Source organism: Mus caroli, chromosome 13, assembly GCF_900094665.2.
Source record: "Mus caroli chromosome 13, CAROLI_EIJ_v1.1, whole genome shotgun sequence".
Taxonomy (NCBI): Eukaryota; Metazoa; Chordata; class Mammalia; order Rodentia; family Muridae; genus Mus; species Mus caroli.
Genome location: NC_034582.1, coordinates 73653086 through 73670936, shown reverse-complemented (window position 1 = coordinate 73670936; position 17851 = coordinate 73653086). Strand labels below are relative to the sequence as shown.

The 17851-nt window shown below is 36.1% G+C and overlaps 1 non-coding gene across 1 annotated transcript; it reads right to left on the bottom strand.

The window, feature by feature from the left end:
- Positions 1–17171: 17171 nt before the first annotated feature.
- On the bottom strand, positions 17172–17313 carry LOC115029125. Its single transcript, XR_003834696.1, has one exon. It is a non-coding gene; the product is annotated as a small nucleolar RNA SNORA48 (small nucleolar RNA).
- Positions 17314–17851: the final 538 nt, after the last annotated feature.

Below are 17851 nucleotides of genomic sequence, written 5' to 3'. Positions count from 1 at the left end.
GGATCAGAGTTATGGTCAGGGTGAAAGATGCCAACACAATTAAACCATTCAGAGAACTGCCTATGAAAAAGAAAACAAGTGATGAATATTTACTGTGTCTAAGCAAAGATTTTGTTTCTGCCCCTTCTAGAAAGGGTTTTCTTCAAACTGTTGCAATAATTTTCCATCACATATGTATTCCATAATATATTTCAAACCCTGGCAACATGTATAAATTTTATATGCGACTTTCAACTTCTGTGATTCTAAGCTTTTATTTTATGTTCATAAAATTATGACATCGATTCTATTTAATAAGCATTTCTATTTGAAAATAAATTAAAACGCTCTTTCTATGAAAGACTGTTAAATAGAGTTCATGTCAGTGTGAGATTAAACAGAACTTAAGAAGCATAAAAAACACAAAGGCATTTTATCTATCCTGTTATCAGGTCATTATCAAATGTCCTCTGTAAGGGCATACTATGTACTTTGACACCTAGGTAGAAAAACTTAGTTGTAAATTGTAATAGAATTTGTGGCTTTTTGAGAGTTGGAAAGCCATCTGTCAAAAGAATGCCACACTAGAAATTGATAGTAGGCATGTATATGTTGTTTCTAACTTCATTAAATCCCATCTATGTGTTTATGGAATAAGTCATGGAATTACTATCTAAAAAAATAAAGAATTCTAGGTTTCAGCCTTTATCATTTAAATTTAAGAGTCATAAAGATAAAAAATAAGGTTGAATTTGCTATATTGTTATTCCTCAATAAATTACATATCTGATTATTTGAATTTAAAGTTGAAACCAAAGGAAAATATAAGTATTTTATAATATGGGGGAAACATAAAAAACTAATAAGAAAAATTTAATGAACAAGTTTTTTATTGTAATTTTTATTAGATATTTTCTTTATTTACATTTCAAATGTTATCCGTTTTTCTAGTTTCCCCTCCAAAAATCCCCTATCCCTTCCCCTCTTTTCCTGATCCCCAACCCACCCACTCCCATTCCTGGTCCTGACATTCCCATATACTGGGGCCTAGAGCTTTCACAGGACTAAGGGCCTCTTCTCCCATTGATTACCAACTAGACCATCTTCTGCTACATCTAGAGCTAGAGCCACAAGTTCCACCATGTGTTTTCTTTGATTGGTGGTATAGTTCCAAGGAGCTCTTGGGTACTGGTTAGTTCATATTGATGTTCCTCCTATGGGGCTTCAGTCCCCTTCAGCTCCCTGGGTATTTCTCTGGCTACTTCATTTGGGAACTTGTGCTATCCACTCACTGATAAGTGGATATTAGCCCAGAAACTTAGAATACCCAAGATACAATTTTCAAAACACATGAAACTCAATAACGAAGACCAAAGTGTGGATATTCCATTCCTTCTTAGAATGCGGAACAAAATACCCATGGAAGGAGTTGCAGAGACAAAGTTCAGAGTAGAGCCTGAAGGAGTGACCATCCAGAGGCTGCTCCACTTGGGGATCCACCCCATAAACAACCACCAAACCCAGTCAGTCACTAGGCAGATGCCAAAAAGTACCTGCTGACAGGACCCTGATATAGCTGTCCCCTGTGAGTCTCTGCCAGTGCCTGGCAAATACAGAAGTGGATGCTCACAGTCATCCACTGGACAGAGCACAAGGTTCCCAATGAAGGAACAAAATTTTATTAGAGTATCAAAGCAATATTTGAAAACTACATGAAAAGCTAATCATTAATATTAAAAATAAAAATAAATTTGACCAAGCAATAAGAATAGTTTAAAATCAGGAAACAAATACATACATTAACATATTTTAAATGATTTGTTAAATTTATAATAAGACAATATGCTCTATAGGATATGAAATGTAAGTGTCAAATAAAAGATTGATCATAAATTACAGGAGATAAATTGAGAAAGACTGAATTTTTAGAAGGGAGAGTTACAGTTAAACCATAACAAGAAATTGTAAGAATTAATTAACCACAATTTGTGTTTCCTTGAAATCAATAAATCAGCTACAAAAAACTAATGAAGACAAAATGAATACTCAAAAGCAGCAAAGCCCTACCCATAATAACTAGATTGCATACATTTTTACTATTATTACGTAATAAATGCCACTTTATATTGTTGGGACTCTATATATTTGGAAGTTTGGAAGAAATAATTATTTTAACCATGTGATGCTGAGCTAGTAATCATTAGAACCCCTAGCACCTGTTATTAACAATGGGACTACATTGCATAAGTTTAAGCTGCATACCTGGCATAACATATAAATACATATTGCATGTGTTGTCCTCAGTGGTGCTTGGAAGACTTGGTGAGTTATATTTAGTGTTGGGTCTAACTAGCTTTGAAAAGTCACAATATCTGTGTACAAATCAGATGGAGCACTTTCAGAACAGACAACATTCAACTTAGATCAAAATAAACACTTTAGTCGCTACAATCTATTCATGAGTAATTGGGAGGAACAAATTGGTATACAATAGTACTATATTTTTGAAAGAGGCCTAAATACATGAGATAAGTTTGGCAGCAAAAGTTCAACATACTTTCTAGTTTGGTATAGTATACTATTCCATTTTTCCATAGAATACAGCGAACAATGATCTTTTATTGATAGAAATATTTCCCTTAATTGATTAAATTGATGCTAAAATGTGTTTAATATAATTCTTTAATGTAAGTCAAGTGAAGACATGAATTGTTGCCAATATAATTTTTATTCTTTTAAAGATAGTCTCACTTTATTTGTAAGATATTAAAGGTTTTAGCAACATGGTTATGTGCATTTGTACTTGTGCCTGTAACTCTTTAAGTGTAGGGTTGATTACTGAAGAATGGTGAATATATATTTGTTTTACAAGCTAGCCTTTGGATACCAAAAATACTTGATTAGTTCTGACAACACTATTTTTTCCAGTTAGTCTGGTTGTGTCATTTAACTACCTATTACCTGTAGACATCTTTGAGATTTTTAAAGCTCAATTTTCTTGTCTTTAAATTTGGATGATAGTAACCTGCCTCATTGTGAGAGATTGGATATGAAAAGAGACGAATTATAACACATTCAGAGTTCCTCAATATAATCAGCACTGAACAAATGCCGCCTACTCGCTATCATAAGCAAATGTAAAGATACTGCTGAATTTTGACAGGATTCATTTACTGTAAATTGTATTATCATCTGCTAAGGAAACATGAAAATAACCATGCTACCTTTTGTGAGCATATTGCCTGCCGTCTACATTGTTGTAATTTCTCATGTAACAGAGGTGATATGTATGAGACTATATCATATCAGTCCAGACCAATTGATCAGAACTAAGAAATTCTTTTATCTGTAAATAATTGTAAAATTTTGAATATAAAAGTCTTTCCATTTACATTAAAATAAAAATTTAGGGAATCAATCCATAATGAGATGGCTAATTATTGACCTTTGACGCAGTTATTTGAGGCATTATTATCATATATGTTTATTATTTCCATTTTGGTTAGGCATTAAGAGGCCAGCTTGATAAAAACAGAATCAGTAAAATATGCTACATTTACCTAGTTAATACAGTTACTCAAGAATAGCATTATTCAGAAACAACATAGCCTCAGGAGATGTGTTAAGCATATTCCATCATAATCCTGGGCCCACATTTCTCAGAGTCTCACAGAGAAGATGGAAGGACTAAGGTGGAGGTACTGGCAACTGATGTTAGACACTTTATGCTATATCCTTACACAGCAAAAAGCTGGGGCAAGCAAACAAAGAAGGACAAAGAAAGGCAAGCACTGTCTCCAAACAGAGCAGAAGAATGAAAGTGGTACCTCATGGAACTCTTCTGGAGAATCTGTTCAGAAATCATAACCCTCAAGAATTAAAAAGCTTCCAGAAGGTTGTGCCTCCATGCACTGTGTTGCTGAAGGATAGGTATCCAACACAGTCCTTGTTGTAGCATACTGAAGGCATAGTAAATAATTGTTCACCCTTTTAAAAAAGAGAAATAATCTGGGAAATGGTGGGGCTTGTCTAATGGGGATTCAGATGCTGATCTCTGTTAGTTAAAGACCATCCCTATCTACAAAACAAGTTCCAGGATGGCCAGAGCTACACAGAAAAATGCTATCTCAAAAATAAGGTCCATTTGTGAGATTTTTAGGTTAGTTTTGATCTTTTCATAATTCTCTAGTAAATAGAAACATGTTTAATTTGAAATTTTCTTAAATATTTTCCAGGAAAACTCAACAATGTAGTATTAAAGAACAGCTTTATAAATATGTTTTTAAAGATACATAAAACACTGTCCAGAATGAGTTCAGAGCCAGTTCTACAATCAGTGGGGTCAAAAAGAAAAATAGCATTTTACAGAGTATCCCTTAGTTTCTGCCAAACTCAGCTCACTTGGTTATGAATTTGAGATTTTAGTTGGTAATATTTTAAAAGACTTATTTGCTTATTATTTGTTTTATACGTGTGTACACTAGCGTAAGTATATGCATACTGTGTATGTGCGAAGGCCTTTAGAGACTAGCAGGAAGCATCAGATCACCTGCAATGGAAATACAGGGCGGTGTGAGCCATGTTATCTGGGTACCAAGAAGGAATTTGACCTCTCTGCAAGAGATCTTGCCCATTATGTCTATCCAGAGAGAATCAGAAGTATTCTAACTATTGTCTGAATACTACCCTGAACTTGGCCTTCAAAAGATTGAAGGGTTGTTTGTTTCTCTCAATAAAAGTGGTGCCCTTGCTGACTTTAAACTTTTGAGTCTTTATAAACCTAACTAGTGCTATAGTCTGATTAAAAACAATTTTGTTGCAATCTAAGAAATAGCACCTATAAGCAAAATCATTAGTTTCTTCAGGATTACGCACCTAAAATATTAGAAGTGTGTTTACAAATATAATCAATTGCTCATTTTTAAAGTTATATTTTGCAGAAATGCAGCATAATAGACAACAAAACATACACACAAAAGAGGAATTGAACTCATTTTCCTTTTAGTGACCAATAAAATCACACTAGTTTATAATGAAAAAATATTTGAAAATTTACCGGTAGACCACATTCTGTCTTCCAACTTTTAATTCCAGTTTTAATCAACTTGAGGACATTAGATTTGCATCCATTAGTATAGGTGTGTGAGAAATAAACATACTAATTAATTTATATCTGTGAAGAAAAATCATTTATTTATTAGTAAAGAACAAAGAATATCTCTTCCGCTAACAAATTAATCACTTTATAAAAGATACTTAGACTTTATCAAACACAATGACTAATGTTACATTGGAATGTTAGACTAAAAGGTTTTCAAATCTGTTGTTGACCATGAGGTAAATTCTATAAATATTACTGGAAAGATACCCACCCCGTTTATTGAATGACAATGAGATTTTTGCTTATGTAGTCTTGCACACAGACAAGGAAAACCAGGTAAAAAAAGCCCAGTCGATCTCCTCGCAGAGCTGTCTAAGGATGTAAATAAAATTACAGTTCCTACTGATGAGTCTGTTATTCTATTACAAGAGATAAGAGCTATAATACATTTTATCTTTATAGGAACCTCTTCATTTCTGTACAGATGCACATTTGCAGTTTTTTCAATGATTAAAAGATTATTAATGGAATAATTTCAGGCTAATAATTTAACACCAAGCAAAATTATGTTTTAATAAAGTCTATTGTTTTGCTCATTCTATTTTACTCTCTTTGGATTCTTTCTTCCTGAATTACCAAAAAAGACAAAGCAGTGATTGAAATATTCCTCAAACAATTAAGGAAACATCTGACAACTTTTGCTGGATCTAGTCAACATGGTCCCAATGATTTATGTCTATAACCTTAATATCCTAGTCAGGAAACTAATATGCACAAGATATAAATTTAAGGATGAAACAACATGAAATAAATCTGTCTAGTTTTATTTCCCACAATATATTAAATAAATCACATTATAATTTTTCCTTAACTTATATACTTTAGTTCCTAACAATAAGTTCCTCTTTCAATAAATCAGAATTAGAAATTTAAAGGTAAGTATCCACTAGTTTCTCTGGTTCTGATGAAGAATCTTGGGAAAGAATACCGAAACATGTTATCTATACATTATGTCTCATCATAAACTCCTTTTAGTTGTAACTAGTCTCAATGATTGAACAAACAGCATAATGTGTTTCAATAGAGAGCAGGCATGTTATAGAGGTGCAAAGCATGTGAAAGACAATTTAGTGCTTCTTGATAGCCTGCATTTCATCTTACCCTGCTGTCTGTGGACTATTCATCAGCATTACCATGCCCTGCAATAGCCTTTGAAATTTTAATCAATTTAACATTGGTGTATCTATAGATTACACAGAATAACTTTTGCTGTCTCTTCTAACCACCTTTGTCATATGAATGGCTTATAGTCTTCATATTTCTCAATATGAATTTGTAAGTATCCTTCTATCTCAATCTTGTTTTCAAAGGACAAGGTGGAAGATGACAATGCTAATGAAGATTAACTGGAAGACTAATTATTTAGTCATTGGTTGGGGTTGAGGCACAGAGCTAAATCTTTCTGTCACGAATATTCATAACTAGTTCAGTTGAAATGCCAGATTTATGAGAACAAGTGATCCATTTCTATCATATGCTGGATACTTTATTTAAGGCAGGCTCAGAAGATTCTTAATTTTTCTTGCAAAATCAGTCCTTCTCTATCAATCCTAGATACTTTTGAATGTCTTAAATGTACTTTACTATGAAAATTTAAACTGACTTTGGAATGGATATTATATATTAAAAATCCATTTTCATCTCTAACAATTTTTATTATTAACCTGGTTAAAGACTAGTTTAGTTGGTAACATGATTATTATCAAAAACCCAGTTCACATGTACTATTAGTTTTTAGATTTAATCTTATTTTACTTATAACATTTTGATGAGAATTTTAATTACAAAATATATCTTCTATTAAATTAGCATGTAATATAAAAGTTGACTTAATTATAGCAAGTTAACATAGCAAGTTATCTTGTAGAGAAATTTTAATCCAGCAACATACGGCAAGGAAACTCATCCAAAAACATTCTAGATCTAAATGATTCAGCCAGAATGCAGATACACATTGGATTTATAGTATGATCTGGCTGGAATACAGACATACCCTTAGCACATACCTTTAATCCCAAACAATGAAGGTAAAGTTAGGTTATAAAACTAAGCAGCCATGTTTGAAAGTGATGTCTAACTGAGGGATAGACAAAGTGATGAATCAAAGTCAGATTTGACAGAAAGTGCCAGACATTGGATAATCCCAACTCTCATAAGGAAAGACTGGAAAGAGAGGCTACTTAAGAAAGCAGCACAGAGTGAGTCAGGAATGGAGGACAATTTAATCAGTGAAGTTCAATTGAGTTCAGGCAATGCAGTTGAATTCTGTTTAGTGCAGTTTGGTTCCCAAAATTTAGAGGCAGTTTTTCCAAACAAAGCAATTAAGTGAGAAGAGAAACCAGATAGATTCAATCAGCTTGGAGTGGAGTACTGAGCCAGAACAGATGACTTGCATCATCCAGGCATATTTCTGAAAGAACTAGAAAAGGTGAGCTTATTTAGTTGAAGACAACAATTCCAACTAGTGAATAAAAGTTATATTACATAATATAAAAACTATTCTATCTTGCGACAAGTTTGTCTGATGATAACAATTCCAAAATAATGAATGCATTAAATGAGAATATATTTTTATTTCTGTAGCAAGGTATTAAGGTGGTTTTGCTCATTTGTGTAAAAAACAAAAACAGTTAAAATCTATATATATTAGGTTACACATAAATGAAAAGAAAATTATATGATTAAATCCTGGGAGATGAATGCCTGCTGTGTGTTTTCATTTAATTTAATATGATTAGTCGTTTTGCCTGCATATATGTCTGTCTTTGTCGTATATGCTTGACAACTGCTGAGACCAGAATAGGACATTGGATTCCTTGGAATGGAGTTACAGAACATAGTGCATTACCATGTGCATGCTGGGAATCAAAATAGTCAGTTCTCCTCAGCATGGGCCATGTCTCCAGCTCCTTAATATAAATACCTATCACATCACGGGAATTCTAAAAAAATCATAATCTGTAAGTGTGTGAGTTTCACACCTTCATAGGCCAGGAAACATTGAGAACCACAAACAAATGTATTTTCACTTTCTATAGACAGAGCTGAGAGCAACTATGATAATGAAAATTTTCATTCAACAACTCATTTCCAAAAATAATACTTCAAGTGATATTATCTTGAAAAAAGAATAAAAATAATAAATCTTGGGTTTAATTATGACCCATTAAGCACATTCAAAGTTTAAAATTATGCAATTTAATTATCAGTTTATCTTGGCCATGTGATTTTAAGTTAGAAATACTTACCTAGGTACTAAAATTACACTAAGTATATTTTTATCAACTGTTATGATAATAACACATGGTTTTAAGCAAATATACTCTGGGAAAAGAATCATTATTGTACTAGGATCCTTGAAGGCTAGTGTTCTAATTCACTGTAACACACATAAGTAAGTATATCATTCCAAGAAAGATACTTCAAATAAGGTAACTCAGCCCTTTTCTGTACAAAATTTGTATACCCTGTTCATTATCATTTGCCCAATTCCTTCAGTTTTAATTATGAACTACAAATATCATTTCCTCCCTACTTCCTCTAAAGGAATATTTCCTTTCAGTCTCTCTTTGCTGCTGTGGAATCATTCTCTCCACATAGCCTCACTATGACTCAAAATCTATTCTTTAAACAGAAAAAACAAAGTGAAAAATAAAATGGAGCCTAAAATTTGCCTTAGTTAACCAATCAGGGCAATGATAGCATGTAGTGTTTGGCATTTTCATCATTCCCTAGAGTTTTGTTGCTCATAAATAAAGTTCAATGAATATATGTTGCTAAAATATTCCAAATTTCTTATGGAATATACATAGTAAAAAGTGATAGATGTAGTGATAATAAAAAGAAAATAAAAGAAAACTTATGCGATATTTTGCTTTGGATGGATATATATATATATATATATATATATATATATATATATATATATATTTCCTTTGCTTCAGTAACAAACTGCAAGAATTTAGTGACTTAAAACAAGCCTATCTTCTCACAGTCTTAGAATTCAGAAATCTGAAGTGTCTTTCACAGGTCTGAAGCCATGATTCTGCCAGGGTTGTTCCTTATGGAATCTGTAGAGGAGGGTCTGTTTCCTTGCCTTTTCTGGCTTTTCAGGACAATTTGAATTCCTTCACTCAAAACCTTCAAATTTCATCGCCAAGAGGACATATGGAGTCCTCACATCCACTTTCTGACTCTGCTGTCTCCCTCTTCCATTTGAACACCTCATGGTTGAACAAGAAACATGGGAAATACTACAGTAAACTTTATATCTCAAGAATTCTTTTTTCAATATCCCTTCATGATAAAAGTCCTGTAGAGATTAAGAATACAACACATATACATCAACATAATAAAGGCAGTTTATATCAAGCATACAGCCAACATCAAATTAAATGGAGAGAAACTCAAAGCAATTCCACTAAAATTGGGAACAATTCAAGGTTGTCTACTCTCTTCATGTATATTCAACATAGTACTTAAAGCCTTAGCTTGAGCAATAAGACAACTGAAGGAGATAAGTGGGGCTTAAAAATTAGAAGAGAAGTCAAAGCACCTCTGTTTAGAGATGATATGATGGTGTACATAACTGACCCTAAAATATCCACCAGGGACCAGAAGAAAATGATAAACATTTTCAGAAAAGTGGCTGGAAATAATATTAACTTCTAAAAATCAGTACCACACCTATATACAAATTACCGATGGAGTAGAAATTAAATAAGTGAAACAATACCTTTCAGAATATCCTCAAAAGATGTTATTTCTCGAGATATTAAATATCTCATGGTAGGTCTAATCAATTAAGTGAAAGATGTGTATGATAAAAACATTAAGACACCGAAAAAAGAAATTGAGAAAAATCATAAGATGAGAAGATCTGCAATGCTCATGAATTCTTAGGATTAATATAGTAAAATGGTTATCTTGTCAAAAGCAATCTTCAGACTTAATGCAATCTCCATCAAAATTCCAAGACAATTCTCCATATATCTTTAGGGTCAAGTTTCAACTTCATATGAAAATAAAAAAATCTAGAATACCCAAAACAATCCTGAATAATAAAATAATTGCTGTAAGTATCCACATCTCAGTTTTTAAGTTGTACTACAAAGTTATATCAAAAGCAACATGGTATTGACACAAAAACAGACAGGTTGATCAATGGAATCAAACTGAAGACTCATACATGAATTCACACATCTATAGACATCTGGTTTTTGACATCAAAAAGTCACATACAATCACTGGGAAAAGACAGAATCTTCAGCAAATGGTGCTGGTCAAATTATATGACTACAGGTAGAAGAACCCGAATAGATTCATACTTATTACCCTATATAAAACTCAACTTCAAATGGATCATAGAACTCAACATAAAATCAGATACACTGAAAATAAGAAAATGTGGGCATTGCCTAGAACTTATTGGTATAGGAACAGTCTTTCTGAACAAGACAGTGTTAGCACAGGCACTATGATCAGTAATGAATATATGATTCCTTATGAAAGTGAAAAGATTTTATAAGGTAAATGTCACTGTGAACTGGACATAGAGGCAGCATACAGAATGGGAAAAGATTTTTTACCAACTCTACATAGACAAGTAAACTAATATACAAAGTATATAAATATTCCAGAAACAAGATATTAAAAAAACAAATAACCCAAACAGAACCTGTGTATGTATAAATGTATGCTGTTTTTAATAGAGGAAACTCAAATGGCTGAGAAACACTTAAATAAATGTTGAACATCCTTACTGTCAGGGACATGCTAAACAAGACTGCTTTAAAATTCCTTGTTTCATCTGTCTGAATGGCCAAGATCAATAAAATATACAAGTGTTCATTCTGACAAGAATGTGGAGCACTTAATCATTGATGGTACAATCTTTTACAGTCACTATGGCAATCAGTGTGGCAGTTCCTCAGCAACATGGAAATTGATCTACCTCTCGGCCCAGCTATACCACTTTTGGGCATATACCCAAAGATCACTTCATCCTACTACAGAGACACTTACTCAGACATGTTCATTGCTGCTCTATTCATGATTGCCAGAAATTGGAAACATTATAGATGTCCCTCAGCAAAAGAATGAAGAAAACATACATTTATACAGTGGGGTATAACTTAGCCATTACAAATGAAATAATGAAATTTGAAGGTAATTTGATGGTAAACTAGAAAAAATAATCCTGAGTGAGGTATGCCAGAGCTAAAAAGAACATTATGCTATATATATTTGTTTATGTGGGTTATTAGCTGTTAAATCAATGGTAACCAAGCTATAATCTGTACAATCACAGAAGTTAGGTATGCAGGAAACAACTAGGCAGGGAATAGAGACCTAATAAGGAAAGGGAAATAGAAAAGATGGTTATGGATGGATGGGGCGCTGGAACTGGAGAATAAGGTGGGGACAGGGAGGGCAAAGGAGGAAGAGGGAAGGAATATGGGAGAGACAGATAAAATGAAGAACCATTTGTACAGAAGTATAGAAAAGTAACACAACTAAAGCTTCCTAAAATATATACATATTTGAAAGTGCTCAAAATTAATTCATCAAATAATAGGGAAGACTGTGCCCTAACAGGCCATCCCTTGTCACCAAATGAAGGTTTATTTCATTATTTTGATTGCATTACATTTAATTGAGTTGTTGGGCAAAGAGGTCTATGGAAATTTCCAAACTATCCAGTCTGTTGCTAAATCTATAGGTTGTTCTCTAGAAATTGACAGCTAGACCCCATTATTGTTCTCACTGAACATTGAAATTTTAAGCTGATAGTCTTTTTGCCTATTTTATACTATCCTTTGTATAGAAAGTCACACTGCACACTACAAGAGAAGCAGAAACACTAAGCCACCCACAAACCCTTTGATCCGCATTGATATCCTTCCTGCAAGATATTCTAGGTAGAGTAACCAACCAATATTTATTTTTACTTAAGGCCCACTGTGCAACATTTCTGACACTGCGTGGGTAACCAATAACCCGAGACTAGAAAGCCCAGAAATTTAGGCTACAACAAAATATTATTGTCCTAAAACAAACAAACAAACCCCCAAAAACAGCAATAAAATGTCATTTAATGACATTCTGCTATATTCATAGATTGTTGTCTTACTCAGCTATCATCAGCAGAAAAGCTTCATACTGCATCAGATGGAACAAATACAGACAGGTCCATAGTCAGACATTATGCAGAGAACAAGTGACCTTGGAACTCTCAGCCCTAAATGGGATATCTCCATCAGATCTCTCCCCTCAGGACTCAGTGAAACCCATCGAAGCGATGGAAGAAAGGGTGCAAAAACAGGGCGAATAGAAGACACCAAAAAAGTAGGCCCTCTGAATTAGCAAAACCAAAGCTCTTCTACTCATAGACACTAAGGCAGCATGCCCAGGGCCTGAATAGATCTACATAAGACTGTTTATGTATATATTATGTCTTCCAGATTAGTGTTTTTATGGGATTACTGAGTGTGTAAATGAGTGGGTCTCTGGATCTTGTACTTTCTCTTGGGCTGTTTTGTCTTTTTGATTGTTTATTTGTTTTCTCCAGTTCTAATGATTAGATTTTGTTTTTTTTATTTTAAAAAACAAAATGGATTTTTTATGCAATATATTCTTTTTTTTAAATAGATTATTTATTATAAATACTTGTGTTTATGTCTTGTTTGGCCAAGTACTATGATCTTTCTTTCTTTTTTTTTTCTTCCTTTTAAAATTTTAATTAGGTATTTTCTTCATTTACATTTCCAGTGCTACCCCAAAAGTCCCCCAAGTCCCCCCACTCCCCTACCCCCACTCCCACTTCTTGGCCCTGGCATTCCCCTGTACTAAGGCATATAAAGTTTGCAAGACCAATGGGCCTCTCTTTCCACTGATGGACGACTAGGCCATCTTCTGATAGATCTGCAGCTAGAGACATGAGCTCCAGGGGGGGTGGGGTGTACTGTTTAGTTCATATTGTTGTTCCACCTATAGGGTTGCAGACCCCTTTAGCTCCTTGGGTACTTTCTCTAGCTCCTCCATTGGTGGCCCTGTGATCCATCCAATAGCTGACTGTGAGCATCCACATACAGTCTCTGTTTTTGTAATCTTTCTAGTCCTTCCCAACCTCTCCCATCTGATCTATCCCTTTATGTCTCTCATTAGAAAACTAACAGGCATCTAAAGAATAATAATAAAAATTTAAAAAGTTAAAATCAAACAAAGTATTTTTAAAAACAGCAAAGAAAAGGCTCAGAGACACACATGCTCACACACTCCAGAATCTAACAAAATCCCAGAACCAGAAGGGACATTTATATGCATAAATGGTCCATAAAGAAGAAAGAAAAAAGAAAAAAACAGATGAAACAATCAACCCAACTGATAGGCAGAAAACAAACAAACAAAATCACCCTGTGTTAACCTTATGAGACAAAGATTCTCTGAAGAATCAGTTTGGGTTTGTGGCCTGCCCTTGTAACTGGTTTGTTTGTCCAGTGAGACTCCTCTGTTAAGTAGTTTTTGCTTTGTTAGTGCAGCTATTGGAGATATATTCTGGGTTATGGATGGGTGCATATGTCCATGTCTCCTTTTTGTTCTAGGACCTCATCTGATGCCAAACCCTGTAGAACCTGTGCATGCTGCCACAACTCTGAGTAAATATGTGCTCAAACAAAATTTCTTACATTAAACACATTTGTAAAATTGTTTTGTCCATGTTTGTCTATTCAGTGGATCAAGAATACCTTTAAGGGCCACTGCTTTAACAACAGCAGCATATCTACACATAAACAACACACAATGGAAGCAAATTTGGGCTCAATGGGATTGAAATAAGTATCTTGTTTACTATCTATGCTTTTAGCCTTTTGGGAGAATACAGAATAATATAATTGAGAGAGGAAGGAAGGGTAAGCATGCCTCCATTGTACCAAAAATTGTCTATCTCATTGTGAAACATGTATCTCTTCTAGGTAAATCACTTAAACTCTCTGAGATTCAATGTTTCATATGTGGAAAAGGGAAGATAGATAGATAGATAGATAGATAGATAGATAGATAGATAGATAGATAGATAGATAGATAGAGATATAATCTGCATTTTTCAAGTGGTTCTTTTAGGGATTAAGCATTGTAATTACTGAAAATGTTACAATGGACTTTATATATTAAAATTATTCTTTAAAAATTATGCATATTTGTGCACTATTATTAATTATGCTATTTTGAAGATTTAAAGATTTTTTTAAAAAACGTTTCTTCTTGATTTTCACATCAGCATCCCAGTTCAACTCATCTGTGGTTCCCTCATATCTGCCCTTTGCCCTTACAACTTCCACTCCCAAAATTAAAGTATACACAAAACAACAAACAAAAGTAAATCACAGAGAACATCTTATCACAGAAGCTGTAGTATGTCACAGTGTGTCCCACAGTATCCCTTTGTTCACACATCTCTCCTTGCAAAATGTTCATTGCAATGAGTCAACGATCTGATTCAAGATGTCTGACTTGTGTGGTATCATCAATATTGAATCCTCACTGAGTCTTCTCCAGGTCATGGAGATACTGCAGATTTGGATCTGCAGGGCCTGTCTTTTCACATGCTCCATCAATTCATAGATGAAGTAGATTTTGGAATAAGACAACTCAAAACATGGATCTGGGTCTGGATAGTTGCTGAATTAGTCACCATGCTAGCTATCCTGCACCAGGGAGTGGGTGCTTTCTGGCATTGCTCTTGCTAGGCCATGCACTTCCATACAAAGCAGGAGGCATTCCTGCTCTCATGCCCTTGGGGCTGGCTCACCCACTTCCAGAGGCAGTTCCACTGTGCTATCCAGCCAAAACATGGGGCTCACTCTCCCAAGTGATGCAGCCTGCAAGTGTCTGGGACAGCTCTCCCACTCTCGAACCCTCAGGGCTGCCTCAGTTGTGCCTTAGTGATCAGGGCCAGCTGCCTGTTTCCTTGGTGACATACAGAGCTGGTTTCCAAGCACAAAAGCCTGTGAAAAGGCAAGGCTAGCTCTCCTTGATTTCATGACCTCAAGACCAACTCTACTGACTACCACAGATCACAAAGGGGCAGTGGGGAAGGGCATCACCCCTGCAACCATGCCATCTCATGGCAGACCAATAGCTAGACCAGCTCTCCTGCACTCTTGGTTTCAGGACAGGCTCATCTGTGCCCCCTCCACAAGGGCCAGCTCTCCAGACTACTGCAGGAAGTTGCTGGGCCACCTGTCCTAAACTCTTACCCTTGGGGTTGGCTCACCTCTGCACCTATCACCAGGGTGATGTCTGCTATACTCTCCAGGCAAGATTCAGGGTTTGATTTCTAAGTTCTATAGCTGATAAAGGGCAGGGATAACTCTCTGTGCTCATGACTCTGTGGGCAACTTTTCCGACTGCAAGAGGTTGGAGGGCAATCACCTCTATGTCCTTGCCACACTACAGCAGACAAGTAGTGGAATCAGCTCTCCCACACTTAGGCCTTCAGGAACAGATTACCTACATCCCTGCCACCAGGACCAGGACAAGATCCCAGTCTTGCTGTCCTGAGTAATGCTGCCTCTGAAAGGTGGGTCCAGATCTCCAGGCACTGAGGATCAGGGCCAGTTCTGCACAGCCCCTGGATATCCAGATGGTCCCCAGCAGTTGCCCCAGCTAGGGATGTTCCCTTGTTTTCTAGCCCAGATATGAGCCACACACATCAACACTGTGGGGAATTGCAGGTTGGTCTCCAGTTGAGCTGAGGTCTGAACCCTGATGGTCATAATTCACCTTCATGACACAGTAGGCATTCCCTCATGCTTCTCGAACTCTAGCCCCTGCCTAAGTTACGGCCCACAGCTCCCCCCACAAGAAAAGCATGGTCAATAGTCACGTAGACAATGGCCCAAGCTCCTGACCTTCAGACTAAACTCCTCCCCAGTTACCTAGCAACAGTGAAGACCATAAAAAGGGGTGTTCATCACCCACCTTGCTCTCTTACTCTCACTCCTTTGTTCTCTTACCTTTTCACTTCTCTCACTTCTCTCTCCTCTTTCCTTTCTGTCTTCTCCTCTCCTCTCCTCTCTCCTTCTCTGTCTCTCTGTCTCTGTCTCTCTGTCTCTCTCTCTCCCTCCCTCCCTCTTTATCTCCCTTCTCTCTTTCTCCCTGCATTTCTATAATAAAGCTCTTAAACCATAGAGAGTCTCTGCTCTATCAAGATCCACTGAACACTCTGGTCAGTGTTGGGAACCTTTTCCCTTATCCCTCTCTCCTATAACCCTGGGACAACAGGAGTTGCCTCAGGGTCCTCAGTCGGGGACTGCCCTTTTGCATCCCCTGCCGAGTGGGGTCAGAGACTCAGATGCCCACACGGGGCCGAGTGGAAAGTGTCCAGTAGCTCTCCTAGTGTCTGCCTGCCTAGAGCACAGGAACTCTGGCCGGACGTGGATTATTTTTCCCTCTCTTTCTTCCCCAGGGCTTCCCCCGCTCCCCCCCCCTTTTTTTTTTGTTCTCAACACAACACCAAGCCCTGCTCCTGAGTACTTTGGACTCAGATATGGTCATTAGTGACAGCTTGGACTGGGACCTTAGGAAGCTGAGTTGGCCACTCACAACAGACTAGTACTCTCCACATTCAACCTCCAGTTCTATCACTTTTATAATGCTCAAGCTGAAGCTCTTCTCTTTCTCTCCCATCTGTCCAGCACATACTTGCATGGCTCTGACTACAGGCTGGCCACAAAGCTGGTAGCTCCTGGGTGAGATCCTCCAGCAAGCAGGTGTCTAAGGCCTGCCTGTGATGGGCATGGGAGGCCAGATCTGGTAGTGGCGAAGTGGTCTGAAGATCTGTTTATCTTACTCCTGTGTGGTGGTAGGTAGGACTCTGTATGTTTATGGCCTTCCTGAGCCATGGGGTAGAGGGCATATCTATGGGATTCTTCCCCTGCCTGCACCATGTAGCATAACAAAATGTAGGTCTCTGTCTATCTTCCTGCTCCCAGGACACACTACCTTGATTTTATTTGACTTTTGACTTTTATGTATCCTAGGCATGATAAAGATTTGGCCACTAAGCCAGGCATCAAGCTAGGATGAAAAAGACAGCCATCTACTCTGCCCCTGACTGATATAAGAACACCACCAACAACAGGGTGTCTCTTTGCTCATTTTCAGGAGAGAGGATTTAAAGATTTAAAGATGTAATTTCATTTGGTTATTTATTGAACCACATAGACAATAGTTTATCTTAAATGATAGCACATTATCTATCATGAAGCATATTCCTTAGTGAAAAGGGCTACATAATTATCTTCTAGTCATTGCTCATCTGTAAGAATTAAAGGAAGTTCAGAGATACTTTACAAATCAGACTGATCACCTTTAAACAGAGCAAATCTCTAATTCTTTAAGATATGATAAAATACTGGTCCAGATGCTGTGAGCATATGGCTTGAGACTTTATAAAGCTTTTATTATCACAACATTATTAGCCAGTCAATATTCATTTAGCAAACTAAAGCTTTGAGAGTTTCTGCTTCAGGTTCTTCAGTATGACACATTTTATATGACATTCAGTCCCAGGCAGAAACATTTGTTTTTGTCATGAACAATTAATTTAAACCTGGATGGCTTAAAGTTAACAGTTCAATGAAAACAATGCAAAACCTATTGAGAAAGAGAGAGAGAGAGAGAGAGAGAGAGAGAGAGAGAGAGAGA